This window comes from Xenopus laevis, chromosome 9_10L (assembly GCF_017654675.1).
Source record: "Xenopus laevis strain J_2021 chromosome 9_10L, Xenopus_laevis_v10.1, whole genome shotgun sequence".
NCBI lineage: Eukaryota > Metazoa > Chordata > Amphibia > Anura > Pipidae > Xenopus > Xenopus laevis.
The window spans coordinates 16806158-16812308 of record NC_054387.1 but is presented as its reverse complement, the minus strand read 5'-3'; positions in this window follow the sequence as shown (position 1 = coordinate 16812308).

Genomic DNA, 6151 nt, shown 5'->3' with positions numbered 1-6151 from the left:
TGAGCGCGCCATTCGCTGATGACGCGATCATAGTGCGCCTTTGGTTGGCGCGCCTAGGTCGCGCACATGCGCCTATCCATATATGGCGCGGCGCAATGATGTCATCGCCGCCATTTTGTTTTACCACGAGCGCATAGCTGCAGGGCGCGCAGTATCCTCTACCTATTTTGGCGTGTTTCCAGCTACACAGTTAAGCTGCGCACGCTAGGAGCAGCATCTGGCAGTGTCTCAGCAGCAGCCACCAGCTTCAACAGCACACGGAGTCTGGTAAAGGCATCATATTTCTATAATATGGAGAGGTCAGATTCTTTGAAAGAACTCAGGGAGGATATACAGACTGCTAAATCTGTTAAGAGACCAGCTAAAAAGCCTGTTAAAGGGGCCAAGTGCAAGAAATGTAAGCATACACTTCGTAAGTCTGAATCCATATATTGTACTGACTGCAGCCCCATGGAGCCGCCCATCCTGTCTCCTCAGCAGCTCACAAATAACAATTCACCCTTGTTGGAGCACAGTAATGATAATTCTTTGCCTCATACACCAACCACAGGCAGCGCAGCACCACAAGTTCCTCCACAACTAGGGGACTTCTTAGAATGGGTAAAGACTGCTCTTCAGCCACCCTCTTTCCAACACACTAAGCGCAAGGCGCTGGACTCCACACCTGATGCTTCAGATTCTGAGGCAGGTCCTTCCTCCCGCATAGATGCCATGTCCTGTTTGGACTCAGTTGCACCAGAGTCAGGGGAGTTGAGCTCAGTCTCACAGAGTGATTCAGACACTGAACAGCCTACTTTTGCTAAACCTGATATTTCAAAGAAACTCCTGAGGGAGATGATGGCTACTTTAGAAATAAAAGATGAAACTGTGACAGTCTCAAAAGCAGATAAGGTGCTGGGGGTCCATCAAAAGAAAGCCCGTGCGTTTCCTATTTTTACGTCCATCACTAAAACTATTGATACAGAATGGTCACAACCTGACCGCCGTTTTACCTTGTCAAAACGTTTTTATGACACCTACCCTGTTCCTGAGGAACAGCGCAAAGTATGGGATAAGCCTCCTAGGGTAGATTCGGCCATTTCTAGACTCTCCAAACAAACTACATTACCAACTGAAGAGTCCGCATTTAAAGACCCCATGGATAGAAAATTAGAGTCTTCCCTCAAACGAGCATATTCTCAATCGGCAGCAATCCTCAGACCAGCCACAGCGGCTGCAGGCCTTGCTCGCACAGCTAGACACTGGGCGCAAGAAATTGCCCAGAACCCTCCTACTTCAGCCCAGGAGTTAACAGGGGACATGAGTAGACTGAACACGGCCCTTTCCTTTTTAGCCGATGCAGCGTTAGAAATTATTCGACTAGCAGCACGGTCTTCCGCAAATTCGGTGATGGCCAGACGAGCTCTCTGGCTTCGTCACTGGTCAGGGGATACCGCCTCTAAGAATAAGCTATTGAAACTGTGCTATACTGGTGAGTCCTTGTTCGGCCCTGACCTCAAGCAAATCATTACGGAAGTCACCGGTGGGAAGAGTACTTTCCTTCCACCAGGAAAAAGAGGGAGCATGGATCAACCCAACAGATCCACCAATAGGCGGACATGGTCCACTCCTAACCGCAATTTTCGTTCCTTTCGCTCGCCTAACTTTCGTAACACCGGCTCAGACCAAGGTGCAAGACGTAACAAGACGCAGTGGCAACAACCGGGTAGGCACCGGAAGCCTACCACCACTAAACCCACCTCTACTTGACTGCCCCCACCTCGACCCAGCATCCAAAGTAGGAGGTCGATTGTCAAACTTCCTGTCATGCTGGGAAACTCACGTCCTAGACAATTGGGTTCTGCAAATTATCCAGAATGGCTACAGAATTAATTTTACCAAATTGCCCCCAAGAAAATTTGTTCCATCCGTAGTACCTCCACACAAACGACAAGCCTTACAACAAGCCGTCCTGGACCTACAACAATCTCAAGTTATTGTCCCTGTGCCACACCTTCAAAAATTCAAGGGATTCTATTCCAATCTCTTCCTGGTTTCAAAAAAAGAGGGATCCTTCCGACCAGTACTGAACCTCAAGAGGTTAAATCAATTCATTCACAACCACAAATTCAAAATGGAGTCGATCAGGTCGGCCATAGCCTTCATGGAACCCGGCTGTTTCCTGACGTCGATCGACCTCCAGGATGCGTACCTCCATGTTCCCATCCACCCCAGTTCTCAACCCTTTCTCCGTTTTGCAGTCAACGACCAACACTTCCAGTTTGTGGCTCTCCCATTCGGACTTTGTACAGCTCCAAGAGTGTTTACCAAGGTGCTTGCACCGTTGATCGCTCACTTGAGAACAATGGGGATTCATGTGTTACCATATCTGGACGATCTCCTGCTCAAAGCTACGTCTCAGGAGCAATCTGTCAGGGACACAGAGATCACTCTGCAAACCCTGTCACAACACGGTTGGCTAATAAATCACCGCAAAAGCTCCCTCCTTCCTTCCCAGAGCATAATTTTTTTGGGCCTACAATTCAACTCCCAACACCAGATAGTACAGCTTCCCGAGGACAAGATCAACAATCTTGTCAACAATACCACCAAACTTCTACAGCAAACCACTGTGACGGCCGGCGATTGCCTTCAGCTCTTAGGGTTCATGGTATCCGCTCTCGAAGCAGTTCCGTTTGCAAGATTTCATCTGCGTCCTCTACAACGCAATTTTTTACAATGCTGGAACAAAGATCATCAGGATCTTCAGCAACCCATTCCCATCTCTCCTCACACCAGGAGCAGCCTTTCTTGGTGGACCAACCGCTTGCACCTACAATCGGGAAAAAGTTGGGCTCCAGTCAAGTGGGAAGTGGTGACAACCGATGCCAGCCTGTTCGGCTGGGGAGCTGTTTACCGCGAACACACTCTGCAAGGTCGCTGGGACCCCCAAGAATCCCATCTACAAATCAATGTACTGGAACTTCGAGCAATTGTGTTGGCTCTTCAGGGCTGGACCAGCCTCCTCCGGGCGCACCCGGTCAGGATTCAGTCAGACAATGCCACGGCAGTAGCCTACATCAACAAGCAAGGGGGAACTCGCAGCAAACAGGCGATGCTGGAGGCTGCCAAGATCCTGACCTGGGCCGAACTCCATGTTCCGGCCATCTCAGCGGTGTTTATCCCAGGAGTCCTCAATTGGGAAGCCGACTTCCTCAGCAGACAAACACTAGACCAGGGGGAATGGAGTTTACATCCCGAGGTGTTCTCCCAAATCACCAACAAGTGGGGGGTACCAGACATCGACATTCTGGCATCCCGACACAATTTCAAAGTTCCATGTTATTGCTCCAGAACCAAAGATCCCGGAGCAGCGTTCACAGACGCGTTAGTGATTCCCTGGAACTTTCACAAGGTATATGCTTTCCCACCGCTTCCGATTCTACCCAGAATCATTGCCAAAATCAAGCAGGAAGGGTCGACCACTATCCTCATTGCTCCGGACTGGGCCAACAGACTGTGGTACTCAGATCTGATCAGCATGTCCATTTCCAGACCCTGGAGACTGCCCATGCGGTCCGACCTTCTCCTGCAGGGACCAACACGTCACCCCAATCTACCTCTGTTGCGTTTGACGGCCTGGCACTTGAAACCAAGTTGTGGTCCAAACGGGGGTTTTCCCCGGCGGCTATAGATATTCTGCTGCAAGCTCGTAAAAAGAATACAGCCAAAGCTTACTACAAAGTGTGGAGGACGTTCATTGCCTGGTGCTCCAGCCATCAACAATCATGGGAAAGTAGCACGTCACAGATTATTACTGACTTCCTGGCTGCAGGTTTTGCAAAGGGTTTGGCACCTAGCACTCTTAAGGCTCACATCTCTGCCCTTTCTGTTCTATTCCAAGTGAAGTGGGCGGATCATCCGGATATTCAGCAGTTTTTCCAAGGGGCATTGAGGGCCCGGCCTCCATTTAGGAACCCCGCGCCTCCTTGGGATCTGACATTAGTTTTATCTGTTTTACAAAAGGAGCCGTTTGAACCTCTTCACAGCTGTGACCTCAGATGGTTGACTCTTAAGGTTGCCTTTCTCATTGCGATCACTTCCGCCAAGAGGGTGTCTGAGATAGCGGCATTGTCGCATAAAGAGCCTTGGCTGGTTATTCACAACGACAAGGTTGTACTTCGCACTGTTCCTGGTTTCCTCCCTAAAGTCGTCTCGGCTTTTCATATTAATCAGGACATTGTTCTTCCTTCATTCTGCCCGAATCCGCATAATGACAAGGAGAGTCAACTTCACAAGTTGGACGTTGTGAGGGCAATTCGGATTTACAAACAGCGAACGGCTGGTTTTCGCCGATCGGATTCTCTTTTGGTTTCCTACTCGCCTACACACAAAGGCCTAGCGGTGTCCAAACGCACTATTGCTAGGTGGCTCGTGGAGACTGTCAACCAAGCCTACCTGCTCAGCCACAAACAGAAACCGTTCAGAGTGGTGGCTCACTCTACTAGAGCACAGAGCACCTCATGGGCTCTCCAGAATTCAGCTACTCCAGAACAAATCTGCAAGGCTGCTACATGGGCTTCGCCCAACACTTTTATCAAGTTTTACCAGTTACACGTTTTTGCTTCTACGTCGGCCGTGTTTGGCCGTAAAGTTTTGCACACTGCAGTTACTGGTAGACAGGTCTGAAATTCATTTGGCTTAAATCAGCTATACCCACCCAAATTATTGAGGGACAGCTTTGGAACGTCCCATACGTCTGCACTGACAGGAGGGCCGACTAGAGAAAAAGGGATTTATACTTACGATAAATATTTTTCTAGTAGGCCCGAACTGTCAGTGCAGTAAGTCCCACCCAGGCTGATTTTAGTATGGGTCTGTGGACTCTATTCTCTTGTCTCTCTATCTCTCTATGATCCTACTTTTGTCTCTTGACCTTCCTTCATATCTGCTGTCTCTTCAACCACCTCACTGAGCTTTATAACAGAACTGAGGAACAGAGGTGGAGCCAGCCTATATATCCTGAGGGAGGGGCCAAGAGACCAATTCTTCTGTCCTGCCTCCAGAGGTGAACCTGGACATAACCCATACGTCTGCACTGACAGTTCGGGCCTACTAGAAAAATATTTATCGTAAGTATAAATCCCTTTTTTTCCCCTATTAATAACATTAGGATCAACCATCACCATAAAATACCGGCCAGGTGGCAACCCTACCCCCAACGTATGCGCGTGGTGGCACTTCTATGTGTGACATCACTTCTGCAGTGTCTGGGGGGATTTATATTTTATTTCAAAACTGTATTCAATTATATAGGCACCCGGGGGCTGCCCTCTGAAAGCTGCCGCCCTAGGCCTTCTGATGACTATAATTAAATAAGACCCTGCACAGAGAATGATAAGATTGACTACACTGCTGGCTGGCGAGTCTGTGCCTACTTTAGCTAAGTGTGTGCAAGAGATAAACGCTAACAGACTTTAGGCTAATGCCATATGGGGCTTAAAATCAGCTGGTATCAGCCTTTTTCTGTGTTTGCACCCGGAGCCGAAATGAGTGAGTATGCAGATTGGCACCAATATCTGCTCCACGTGCCTGAGAATTAGCCTGTGACTTTTAGTGCTGAAATTTGCTCCAGTTTATCACAAACCTGAGAATCAGCCCTATGTGGCATTAGCCTTAAAAATATATTTGAAATAAGAACCTTTACTGTGATGGAAAACAAGGGAGGGAGGGACAGATGAGCACCCAATGAATTCTTGATCCAAAGGTGGGCCTGGCTGCATAGCGAAAGTTGTGCAAAAACGGCAAGACTTGCAGGGAAACTTTGTAATTTCTGGATCAATCAATGGCAATGCAGAGACACTTGACAGGGTTTCACTGATCTCACTGATCCCCAATGAACTGACTGATTCATGGAACTTGTACTTATTATAACGTAACTGCTGGAGGGGCACCAGTATTGTGTCACTGTATATAGCACAGTATGAACTGTTCATTTTAGGTTTCCCTGTCTCCTGCTGTATTCCCTATGCTCCCTATGTGTGTCATACTCTGCCTGCCCTGTGTGTGCCATACTCTACCTGCCCTATGCTTCCTGTGTGTGTCATACTTTACCATCCCCATGCTCCCTGTGTGTGCCATACTCTGCCTGCCCTATGCTCCCTGTGTGTGT